The following is a 13519-nucleotide window of genomic DNA, read 5'->3' as shown; positions in this document are numbered from 1 at the left end:
AACATTGTAGCCTGCTAAGATACTTTTAAAACAGTGCTATGCTGTATGTAATGCAGGTCACCACTTCACGACAAACTTGCAATTGTGATACATACCTGATAAGTTCAGGTCGGGTCAGTTATTTTTTTAAGGCTGCTAACACATGCTTCTTCGTGATACTCGTGTTATGTCGCCTTCATGTTGTCCCCCATGCTTTAGAGCTAGCAGTGTTGCCCAAGTTACAAGGCCCCTTTAACAGAGGTGTTCCTTAGGGGGAGGGTAGAAATAACATAATAGGTACATAAGAAACAAAAAGTTGCGGAAGACCCCATCTCACAATGAATGTCGACATAATGTGATCAGCAATGTAGTGACACAGTGTATTGCCAAATTCTTTGCTTCTGTGAAGCCAACTTCAATTTCCTGTTACCAACATCATCTTCACTTCTCTAGCTCAACGCCCCTCGTTCAATGCACAGTCTGCTCCCAATCTGTTTACTCCACTTGTTTCTCCACACTCCGCTGCTTTCGATGCCAAATTTTTAAATTTTTTGTTGCGGATTAATCACCCTGTGCCTCTTGTTCTGCTTGTGTATCCAGGCGCCTTACACAACTCGGTGGCGCACGCCTATTCTGGAGGAATGGCCATGAATGTTCACATACCTAACGTCACATGCCAATATACACATACCTCTTTGTCCAAGTTGTCTTTTCATCCATATGGCGAATGACCCAAGTTGAATGAATGAACAAATGAAAAAAAAAATATTTATTGAGAAACGAGATGGCTCTTCAGTCTGAAGACTGATGTGGGTTCAGGTAGTTGAATCGCGTGCAATTCACCTCACGTGCGAAGTCTTGGAGGGAGGGCAGCATGTCACGGGCTCTATTGTATTCGATCGGGATCTAGTGTTTAAATGAGACAATACAATATCTTGTGTTTCTTTGAGATCTTGGTATCCAAGACAGCCCCACATCTTTTGTCTTCCAGATGCCTTTTGTGCACGACTGTGGGACTGATTTCATTGCCTGTGCCGGTGGGGTACTTTCGCCTTCACTGTCACTAGGCTGGCAAATCTACTTGCACGGCGGGATGTCTTCCGTCAGTGCGGCTCCCGTCTAGACCTTGTCTATTATAACACTTGATCACTGCGTCACATCCTCAGTTGCCACGAATTATCATCGATGGGAAGTTGTGCCTTAAGGCATGGCATCATCCTTGCTTAACCGCAGTGATTCGCACTGCCAGGGTCGGGCTCATCTCAGTAAACCAGTTGGTAGTGAGAGGTACGCTTCCTCGTGTGCTTTGAATCAAATTGAGCTGTAGTGGATGGCACCAGAATAATTTAGGGGGATTCTTTAATGTGCATCGAAATCTGTGTACCTCACAACTGTTCCTTCCATTCTGCACCCCCCCCCCCCCCTGGAAGTGTGACTACCAATTCTCACCCTCCGAGGCTTATCTTGACCCTAAACAATAATCGTAATCTATCTTGTGTGCCTTTCTCGTATTTAATGCTGCACACCTTGACTGGTTAAGAACGGCATGTGCTTAATCAGCACTAGTTATACTATTCTTTACAGTAAAATAGCAACAGCAGGGTTTTCAAGAAAGGAAATACAGGCAAGAGAGATGACAATTGTTGTTTAGGGTGAACATTTTTCCCCAAAGGATGTCAACTTTTTTGCTCCTTCTCGTTAACACTGTAGCCACTGAGGCTATTGCGGCAGATCCGTCTTTGCTTTACCACTGCTTGACCTCGCAAGATTCATATGCTTAGGAGGAAGCTTTTGCTCGGGGCCAATTCCATTTTGGGTACTCAAGGACACACAAGTGTTCATTCAGAAACAACACAAGTGTACATTTCAGGTACAGCATACATAAAAAGAAAAACATTTACAAGAAATTTTTACCGCTCAACAAGGCAGTGTAGTTATCACATGTGAAATTGAACCAAAAACAATGTAGATAAAATTGTGAGGAGCAAGCAACAACTCGCAAAGCATCAAAAATATCAAGAAAACACCCTTAATAAGAAAACATTTTTAACGGCACGTCACAGATGATTTACAGCTAGAGCATACAGACTGGTTTTTTGTAAGCTATGCAGACATGCAGGAATATTAAAGCTTTGCCCTTTTCACCCATTTTCATGATTAATTGATGGTCAGATGATACAAGAAAAACGTTTGTTTGCTCGCTCGCTCATTCAGGTTATTTGCTTATGAATGAATGAATGTGTGTTGTTTAATGGTGCAAGGGCCTGGTATGGCCAAAGAGTGCCATGACGATGTTAGTAAACTAATAAACATAGTAAACTGAATTTCTTGCCAGATTTAACGAAGTCTAGCAATTATTGCAGGTGATGGATGCCATTTAAAAAGACTTGCCACTTCCATGTTGGTCGGTTCGCAGTGGAGAGATGAATTCTGAGGAGTAAATGAGACGTGGCTGTAAAAGGGCCTAAAAATAGTCGCTCTAAAGTGTGAAGAATCGAGATGTAATAAGAGTAGATTGACAATCATCATCGATGGTTTCTGCACAATTTTATAGCTGGGTGCATTCAATAGCATCACTTTTTTGCCAGATTCTTTCGTAGTCGAGATATAATAACCTCCCACACTTTCATAACCACTTTAAGAAACTATCCAAACCTTCATTTAATGAAAGCTATTTTACAAAGTTTTCTATTTCGCTGAGTCCTTTGATTTTAAGGCATATCCTGTGGGCGTGCACCTTTGCCCCAAGGGCACCATTGAGAGCCCAGAATTCATAAAGCCTAATGTGTTGAAAACTTCTAAGCAACATAGTAAACCGAATTTCTTGCCAGATTTAACGAAGTCTAGCATTCATTCCAGGTGATGGATGCCATTTAAAAAGGTTTGCCACTTCCATGAAAAATCATGAGCCATTTCACTCTCTGAAGGCGGATGACCAGCAAAGCTGTGTAGAACACAACAAAGAGGCGACACAGAACTTGGAACAAAAGTACAAACACATTTATTGTCTTGATCAGTGATCACCATGATAAAAGGTATTCACACATTTTTATACAACCGTGTTGATTTGTGTTATACATTTGTTATATACACTTGTGTTTTCATTTCACGATATATTGAGGCAAATAATTTCATACCGAAACCACCGCACCGACTGGCGGTGCGCCAGTGCGTTCAGCGCCTTCGCAAAGGGAGGGGCAGTACGAGAATTCCGGCAATGATAAGCAGCAATGGAGTCGGCTGTGGTAGAAGACGTTAAACGCGGGAGCAGTGGCACGAGCCATTGGTGATGATTGTAGTTTGTGCTCGCACATATTTGTTCACGGACACGAAAAATCCACGGAACACTAGCCATAAACAGCTTCGCTGTAAGAACATGTCCTTATTGGTCTCATTGTCCACGATAAGCACGCATGCAGGCAATGATTTAATATTTTCTCGTTCTTGAATAAATATGATATTTGCACGAGTGTTGTAAGCATCTCCTATTTGACAGATTTCTAGATTTAACAAAACAATTCTCTTGTCCTGTTGACTTTGTTAAAGGGAGGCTTTACTGTATTTTCGCACCACCTCCCTCCTGCACCTAAAGTACGTTCTCTTGTAGCTTGCACCTGAAATAGTGCATGCACTGCGTCTGTAGATTGTGCAAATCAGTCGAAATCAAGTAAGTGTTCTACATATATCATAGAGATGTAGTAAAGATTAAATTACAGGAACCAAAGCCATACATTGCCTATGAGGTGCTGGGGCTCCAGATTATATTCAACAACCTGCAGTACTCCAAGATGCACCCAAGATGCAAAATCTTGAAGCATTCTTTCTGCATTACTAGCAACTATGCAAGCTCCGTTGAAGAACTTTGAGAGACTCAGCATCATCACTCCTGTTGTGTCTAGCAAGTACGTGGTACCAGTGGTAAGGTAATGGTTGTGAAGAAGGACAGCAGTATTACACAGGGGCTACAGGACGACCATAGATCCTTGTCTTGACAGTAACCTACACCCAATACCGAGGATTAAAAAAAAACTACTTGCGTCACTTTTAGGAGAACAACAGTTGCCTAATATAGGTATCAACAGAGCCTGCCAGCAAATGTTAATGGCAGAGAACTCAAAGAAATGCCCAACACTCAACTTAAACAGCGGACTCTGAGCGATTAACCAAGTGACCTTTAGAGTTTCTTCAGCCTCGGGAATCTTTCAGCATATTGTAGACACAATGCTGAAGAGGTTGCCAGGGATCAGCTGCTACCTGGCTGACATCCTCACCTAAACAAAACAAAGAATGATGAGCATTTAAAAAGCCTTGAACGTATCCTGCACCAGCTCATAGAATGTATCTGGATATGACATGAAAAATGTTCTGTTCTACAAGACAAGCAGCTCCCTGCACAATCACACAGAGGGCATGGATGCTTTCCCTCAGAAAACATTGGCTCTCGAGAAAGCTCCAACTACCTCCAACAGCTACAGTCCTTCCTTGAAATTGTAAGTTACTATGGGGAAATTCATGGCAAAACTGTCAACCCTTGCGCAACTGCTCTCTGGACAACTAAAGAAAGGTATGCCATGGTGCTGGGATGAAAGTTGTCGGCAGGCATTTAATTCTGTCAAGGTAGCTGTGGTTTCTTTCTAAATCTTAGCACACTACGACACTGAGAAATTGCTGAAAATGGTCTGCAATGCATCAATGTGTGGAGTTGGTGCTGTTCTGTCACGTGTTCTGCTCAGCCAGTCATATTTACTTCTCTCACATTATCTGGTGCTGAGAAAATCTAAGGAGTTTCATCACGCTAGGTGAGAGGTGTCGTCACACAGCAAACAGGACCTGTCTCGAACAGCGTTTGTGTGACACCATGAGGCTCCTTCACAAGAACCAGTTCATAAAGAGCCATATTGACACGAACAACAAAGCATCATATCACAAGTGGATCAAAGCAAATGGAAAGCACCAGTTCCCAAGAACGACAATACAATTTGTCTATGTGGGGACTTCAAGGTCATGATAAACCACGTTATTGATATGCAGGGGTATCTCCTGCCCAGCTGATGTTAAAGATCTTCTAGCAACACAAAAGACTGAAAAGTGTTCAGCAAGATTGATCTGTCAAGAGCACACCATTGACTAGAAGTTGGCCCTATGCAGCCAGGACTTGTTGACCATCAACACTCACAAGGGACTGTTCCAACTTTAATAGGCCGCCATGCATGGTTTCAATGGCACAAGCCCTTTCCCAACAGGGTGATGGATTAAATACTTGAGGGTCTAGAAAATGTTGTGTGCTTCCACAACGACATTTATCAGTTCATGTACACTTGAGAATCATCTGAAATTATATGACGAGGTGCTCAGTCAGCTGATGCAGCACAGAGTAGTAATGACATGCGGAAAATGCAGCTTTCTGCAAATGGAAGTGAGTACCTAGGTTTCTGCACAGATAGAAATGAGCTGAATTCCACGGGAAAAAAGCTATCTGCAATTTTAAAAGCACCTGAATCCAAGAATGGGCCCAAGCTGACAGCCAACCTTGAATCACTGAACTACAGTACAGACCAATTGCTTATAGCGCAGGACTGATAATGCAGATTTTCCTTACTACTGGTATTCCTGCCATAGAACTCAATACCATATAGGCAGACCAAAGGTGTCCACCGAGTTGACGTTTCCAAATTCCCTGAGTTTTCCAGGTTTTCCCTGAGTGCCCTTGCAAAATTCCCTGAGTGACACAGAACTATGTTTTATGTCAAGATGGGCTAAAACCATGTCGCCCGATGCTGTCACTCTCTAGAGCATTTGAAAAAGATGTAAAACAAACATGACTTGATCCAGTTTAATACTAAGGAGTAGTGTTTATTTTATTAAAAAAGAGAATAGAAGGGAGGGGTTAGTAAAATGCACAGCAAATAAAATATGTTTTCTAAAAAAATTGCAAATCGAGTCAGACATTCTCAGTTGTCATGTTTACGGCAAGGAATGTAAAAAGCAAACAAAAAAGAAAGCATTGCACTTTGGATGAGACATGGAGTTTCCTCTTTGTTGGCGGCTTTCTCGGCATTAGGTTAGTGTCTCTTTTGCACGCACTACTCTTACTATACGGTGCTTTGGTGGTCTGCGGCAGCGGAATCTACGGAAAATAGCAACAGTGCAGGCTGGGAGCCAACAGCAATGTTTTTGTGGATAGCTCATACGGTGACAATTAATAAACTGATGGGTTGATGGGTGGAATGTTTAATTTTGGGGCTTTCACTATAATGCCCTTTCAGAGTAACAAACAATTTGCCATGGTCCACTGAAGTTTGTTATATTGAGATTTCACTGTACGGATTTGTCATTTCAGGGTGTCTACCAAGTTGACATTTCCAAATTCCCTGAGTTTTCCATGTTTTCCCCGAGTGCCTTTGCAAGTTTCCCTGAGTGACGCAGAACTATGTTCTATGCCAAGACGGGTAACCATGTCGCCCGATGCTGTCCCTCTCTAGCAAGCATGAGAAAAATTCTTTAAAAATGACTTAATTCAGTTGGAATACTAAGGAGTAGTGTTTATTTTATTCAAAAAGAGAACAGAAGGGAGGGGTTAGTAAAATGCACAGCAAATAAAATGTCTCCGAAAAAAAATTGCAAATCAAGTCGGACATTTTGAAATACGAATAAAAAGGAGATGCATAAAGAAGCACATATTTTCGAATATGAGCTATTTCTCTCAACTGATAGCAAGCTCAGTGAGGCCCGAAGTTTGTCACAATTGAGATTCTCTCCCAACAGCTCGTAAGTCAACCTCAACTGTCCTTACATACTCTCAGCCCGCTTACGATGCCTCAGTGTTGTGCTTCACTGCTTTAAAGAGTTTATTTTGGTTTGGATGAGGGACACCTGCATCTTGGCATCACCCAACACTGTTTTTTGAGCTCAAGCTCCTTCAAAACTGCAGCAGCACGCTTCCTTTCCCATTCATTCCTCAATGCGTAGGTGCTTTGTGTTCTTGTCCTCCTCCGCCACTCGTTCGCCCCATGGACAATTTGAAGCATCTTCTTGGCCAGTTACACAGTCCACATCCGATATTTCAAACTCCCTGAGGGCCAAGAAAACGTGTCGAAAATCAGCCAGTTGGAAAAGAATGCATGTCTTTACTGCCCTCAAGAACTCAAACCGCCACAGGCACATTCGAAAACACTCTGAAGGCCTGTCGGTACACGTATTAGGCATATCGGTGCTCATACTGTGACAGGAGATACCGGGTGCATGCGTGTATAATTAAGGAATACATACTGTGTCCCATGGCAACAGCCCCTTCCCACGCTTGTTATGCTTTACCACAATACTTTTGCTTATGGTTCAAGAAGTAACATTTCTTTGCAGAGGCAAAGCTGACTTTCGGGAACCGGCATTATGCAATGCACCGTTTTTTCTGAGCTTTGAAGCCAATCGTGAGGACCACAAATGCAGAGTCAGTGCCATTGCTGACAGCAGTGAATTCTTTCAATGAAAAACACTGCACCCAACAACAAGAAGCTTAATAGTGAACGTTTAAGCAGCTAGGCCTAGCGTTGCCGCAGTGGTGGATCTACGTGCGAGAGCGCAGGTTTGAGGCGGTGAGGTAACCAAAACGGCAGCGGTGGTGACTTTGATTAATGCTGTGTCGGACTGGCGGTCCTGGCAAAAAAACTCAGGAAAATCGGACGATGAAGGGTTCTTGCGTCCGTTATTTCAGACGTTCTGACAACCGCGAAGCAGTCCGAAAAGTCGGTCGTTCACTGTACACTGGCAACTCCTCCAGCCGATGACAGGGTGTCAAAGAGGATTCGTTACGATTCCTGTCTGTTGTCTGTTACTCGAGCCAGCATTACAGCAACTTTCGTTCTCTTTCAATAAAATTAAGCAAATTTCCTCTGATAGAAAGAAGCACAAATTCTCTGAGTTTTCCCCGAGTTTTTTACAGACTACTCAATATCCCCGAGAATTCCCGGTTTTCCCGGTTTTCCCAGTTGGTGGATACCTTGCAGACAGCTCAACGTGCAGGCACGCAAAGCAGAATACCCAGTATAGCATGGTTCCTTGAAGGGCGTGACCATGGAACCCGTGAAGGGAGTGCTGATCGATTCGTTCCCATTTATCAGCAGAGCGGGTACACGCAGATGCCATGGAGATCAGCAGCAAGAAGGAAACCATAAAGACAGCGAGAGGAGATGAGAATGGGCAGCATCCAATCCGGGTGTGTGCTGCACGGAGCGTGGGTTGAAGCAGTAGTGCGAGTGCCATATCCGTGTTTTGGCAGTCTTATCGTTGTGTTTGGTGCACGGCATATTGTGTCACTATCTGTAGCTGATTGCAGGCTTCTGTTCTGCATCTCCGAGTGGCATTAAAGAGCAGCATGCTTCCTCACTGGAAACCAAGAAGTGTGTGATAAAGTACACTGAGAGAAGATGAAGAATGTGTCAGTGGTGGCAAGGTACATATCCAGCACAACCGTGTCGACTATTTACAAGAACTGGGAGAAGGTGCAGCAGCAGCTGCGGTAAGATTCTTCACTGTCACAAAAGAGAATTTGTGCGTCGAAGTATAAGGTCATGGAGGCGGCACTCTTGAGATTCTAAGTGAGTGCTCAGAACATCCCAGTAAGTGGTCCCATGCGCCAACAGCAAGCTAGATCTCATGGCCTCAAGATCGCCATGGCATCAGCCGCAAAGCCATCTGCAGTGAAAGCGGAGATATGAATGAAGTGTCTACAGAAATTTAGGTTCACTTAAATTTAGAAACCATGCAGTCAGTATATACGGACGGACATTTATAATGCCAATGAAGCTGGCATATTTTACAATCTGCTGCCAAACTGCAGTCTTGCTCCAAGAGGCACAGCATGGTCTTGCCTTAAGGCTTCAAAGGAGTGCATTAAAGTGTTCTTCTGCACAAATATAAATGGCATTGACAAGCACTGCCTATTTGTCATTGTATTGGTAAATAAGTGAGGCCACTGTAATGTCTATTAACAGCATGTAGCCAAATTTGAGTACTCGGTTGGCAACCGGGAATAAAGCATAGGAGTCTTTATTCTATGATGGGAGCTTGAGCAATGAGTGCCTATCACAGTGTCACTTCAATCTAATCAATCAGACCACATCCCGGTCTATGGGAACACTAAAATGGTGTCAGAAGTGTTACTTGGTCTCATGTGAGTGCCAAACCAACAGTCATTCCGTCATATCAACCCTCAGCAGCAAGCGACAACCGGCAATCGCAGCCATGGCACATGCGCTCCCTCCCTTCCCAAGTTTCGACTTTCGCTCCACAGATGCCAACAATACTGGTCACGAGTGGAGCAAGTGGATATAAAGGTTCGAGAACTTTCTTTTAGCGTGTGATATCACGGCAGATGCACGCAAGAAAGCGCTCCTCCTGCACTACGTCGGTGAGGAAGTCTACGACATATTTCGCTCCCTCCCTGACAGCCCTACACAAGCTTCAACAGCTACAAGCACGACCCAGACCATGCAGAGCCCATAGACGCCAGAATACGATGCCGCACGAGCGAAACTGAGTGCATACTTCACCCCATGAGTGAACTCCACCTCTGCAATCTACAAATTTCGCCAAGCCCAGCAAAACGTTGGTGAGCCACTGGACACCTTCTACGCGTGCCTCTGGCAGCGCTCTTGCCACTGTAACTTCGAGAATGTTGACGCTAAAGTCCAGAACCAAATCATCCTTGCCACAACATCGTCTCGCCTTTGCAAATATGCAATGCTTCATTCCCTCACTTTACCAGATTTACTTAAACAGGGAGGAATTCTCGAGGATGTCGAACAGGATGTATCCGAAATCGAAAAGATCGTCGATAGCAATGCGGCGGTGCTCGCAGTGCACAAGGAAGGACAGCACCATGGCCAACACCAAAGAAACGGCCGACAGATGCCACGACAGACCTATGCACCGCAACGCCCTCTCGTGTCTCATCAGCAGATTGTCGCAACTGCGGTGGCAAGTGGCCTCACCAAGGCGGACGATAAAGTTGTGCTGCATGGGGCAAGATATACAAGGCATGTAACAAGGTTGGTCACTTTGCACGATTCTGTCGTTCAACAAGACAAATGGTACAAGCAGTGGACTGTGACAATGGTCCAAACAGGAACTCACAGACAGTCTGCAGTAAGAAGAGTTCTAGTACCAAAGAATGTGCTGCCACCCGTGACACCAGTTCAAGCAGTGACGAGTATTTTTTCATTGCCATGACCTTGCCTCAGTCAGGACGACCTCCAAAAGTTATTGTCACTGTCAACAATGTGCCGGTCACTTTCATAATCAACACAGGTTCAACAGATTAAATTGTTGGCGAAAATGACTTTAAGAGCTATCGCCTAAAGGTGAAACTCCAGGAAACATCCATCAGAGTGTTCCCATACAAAGCAGCACCTCCATTCGAACTTCTAGGCAAAGTCTCTGTCACAATGAGGTACAAAGATAGCTGCATTGAAGAACAGACCTTTGTCATTCGAGAAAACTGTGCACCACTCCTAAGCGTCACAGCAGCATCCGACCTGTGGCTTGTCCAGATCACATACCAAGTTAATTAGCATCATGGTGACAAGTCAATCGTGGAAGCATTCCCCAAGTTGTTTAGTGGAGTTGGAAAACTCAAAAACCAACACATTCATCCTTTTGTGGACGACACTGTCCCACCTGTTGCGCAACCACACAGGCGTACTCTGTTTGCCTTACGCGACGCCACAGAGAAAGAACTTGAACGCCTCCTGTAAGAAGACATCATTGAGCCAGCCATAGGACCTGCACTATGGGCGTCCCCTGTGGTTATTGTGCCTAAACTGCATCCGCCTGATGAAATTCGAATCTGCAGTGACCAGCGTGTTGTGAACACTGCCGTTCAACGTGAACAACATTTGTGCCCAACAGTGGATGACATCATTATTGCCTTAAATAGAGCAACAATTATCCAATCTTGACTTAAAGAATGGATATCATCAGTTGGAACTTGACCCTTCCTCAAGGCAACTCGCCACATTCTCAGCACATGTTGGCTTGTTTCGCTACAAACGACTCAACTTCGGCATCAGCAGTGCAGCTGAAATCTTTCAGAACACCATACGCCAAGTGCTCAACGGCATCCCCAATGTCCTGAATGTTAGTGATGATATTCTTGTTTTTGGGCAAACAAAACAGGAGCACGATTTGTCCTTGAAAGCCGTTCTGCAGCGACTTCAAGAAGCTGGATTGACACTAAATGAAAAGAAGTGTCATTTTCATCAACGTGAACTGAACTTCTTTGGACTTAATTTTTGAGCTGATGGCGTTCATCCTGATCCTAAGAAGATAGCAGCCTTCCTACAAATTAAAGCACCGGAATCACCACAAGAAGTGAAGAGCCTGCTAGGAATGATCAACTATTCAGGCAGATTTCTGAAAAATCTTGCTGACCTCACACAGCCTTTATGTAAACTGACATTGAAGGATGTTGTATGGGAGTGGACAGAGCGACAGCAAAATGCTCTTGAGAGCCTAAAGCAAGCCATGTCCGATGCGTCCACCCTGGCCTACTTTGACCCGTCCAAACCAACAGAATTGGTGGTAGACGCAAGTCCACATAGACTGGGTACTATCCTCACAAAGCGTGACAGTGAAGACCTTGTAGTGATAGCTTTTGCAAGTAGAGTGCTTACACCAGTTGAAAGTCGCTACTCCCAAATTGAACGTGAGATGCGTGCAGCTGTATTGGCCATGGAGCAATTCCGCCTTTACCTTTGTCAAGTCAACCTCCTTTTGCTGACTGATCACAAGCCTTTAATGAGCATACTGGGAAACCCAAGATCATCACTATCTGCTTGCATTGAGTGCCTTGCTCTATGCATTCAACAGTACAAGTTTGTTGTACAGCACACTGCAGGGAGTAGTAACCCTCCCGATTACCTTTCCAGGTATCCGGTTCCCGAGACGAAAGTGTGTGCCCGCATCGACAAGGTACCTAATGAGTATGTCAACTTTATCCAGCGCCACAACATCCCAAAGGCCTTCCCAGTTCAAGAAGTAGCTGATGCAATGAAAGCGGACCAGCAGCTACAGTCACTTATCAGTGCTATCCAGCACCCCACACTCACCAGTTGGGTCTCAGCTGAACTGAAGCCATTTGCATTGTGGGGACCCCTTTTGGGACCCCTGTCTCCTGTTCACGCGCGACTTGGGCCATTCGGCCGCGCGATCGCTGGGGACACGCAGTTCCAAGCCTTATTTTGGATAGCGTACATTCCCCGCGGCCGCGGGCGCCGGCGCGACGCGGAGCCTGCTGCTTGCACGCGCGGCTCACGTTACGCCGTGCGCCGCACGTAAGAACAGTGCCTGAGGAGCGGGCCCCTCTCGCCCTCTCTTCGGTTTCTCTCTCCTTCAGCATCGGAGGTGCGCGGGCGCTTTCGCCCGGACAGATTCACTTTCGGTGCTCTTGGCTGTCGGATGTGTGGACCCTCTTGGTCCCGCGCCCCTCTGAGCAAGGCGGCCCCCTTTTGTGTGGCGAACCTGCTCGGAAGAGCCAGCGTGGTGGAGCAGACTTCCCGGGAGCTTTCACCCGTAGTCTGCGACAGCCACCCCAGTGCCGTATTCCTGTACTGTACTCGCATTTTGTACATAGCAGGGAATAAACCCCCATTCGTTGGTGCCACGGCTGGAGTCGTCTCTACGCCTTGCCGGTGAGTCAGCGAACCCGCCGCGGCGCCCCTTTGCGTGCGCTGCGGAGTGGGGACGAGCTACGTGTCTCCTTAGACCTTAGCTAGCAGGGTCCGGGCACGTTAGCCTGAAGCCCCACAGCATCTATAAAGACAGAACTAACAACCACGCCCGAGGGCATCGTTCTTCAAGGAACACGCCTAGTTCTTTCCGCTACCCTGCAGAAACAAGCAGTGCTGCTTGCCCACAAGGGCCATCAAGGGATTGTGAAAACAAAACAAATGTTGAGAGAGAAAGTGTGGTACCCAGGCATAGATAAGCTCGTGCACACTTTGATTAAAAGCTGTCTACCATGTCAAGCAGCTGTTCCCCAAGCAAAGCAAGAACCTCTTGCCATGACGGGACTACCCAGTGGTCCCTGGGAAGAAGTATCAGTCGACTTTTGTAGTCCCTTCCCAAATGGAAAGTATGCTATGGTGGTGTTAGATGACTTCTCACGATACCCAGGGTACAAGTCATACACTCCACAAGTGCAAACAATGTGCTTCCCTCCCTGCGACAAGTGTTTTGCCAGTTTGGAATCCCTGCACAGGTAAAAAGTGACAATGGGCCATCATTCCAAGGCAAAGAGTTTGCTGCATTTGTAAAAGAATTAGGATTTCGGCATCATCGGATCACACCTTTGTGGCCTCAAGCTAATAGCGAAGCTGGACGGTTCACGAGACCATTGAAAAAGCATGTTCACACTAGTAAGCTTGAGAACACAGATTGGAAAGTAGAGCTCGACACTTTCCTGATGTCATACAGGTCTTCAAAACACTTGACTACAGGAAGATCACCGTATGAATTGCTGTTTGGCAGACCGATGAGAACTGTT

The 13519-nt window shown here is 45.4% G+C and overlaps 1 pseudogene; it reads left to right on the top strand.

Moving 5' to 3' along the window:
* The first annotated feature begins 50 nt into the window (after positions 1-50).
* Positions 51-12097, top strand: LOC135896696 (uncharacterized; annotated as a pseudogene).
* The last annotated feature ends 1422 nt before the right edge of the window (positions 12098-13519 follow it).

Source organism: Dermacentor albipictus, chromosome 3, assembly GCF_038994185.2.
Source record: "Dermacentor albipictus isolate Rhodes 1998 colony chromosome 3, USDA_Dalb.pri_finalv2, whole genome shotgun sequence".
In the NCBI taxonomy this organism is placed as follows: Eukaryota; Metazoa; Arthropoda; class Arachnida; order Ixodida; family Ixodidae; genus Dermacentor; species Dermacentor albipictus.
This window is presented reverse-complemented; position numbering and strand designations above follow the sequence as displayed.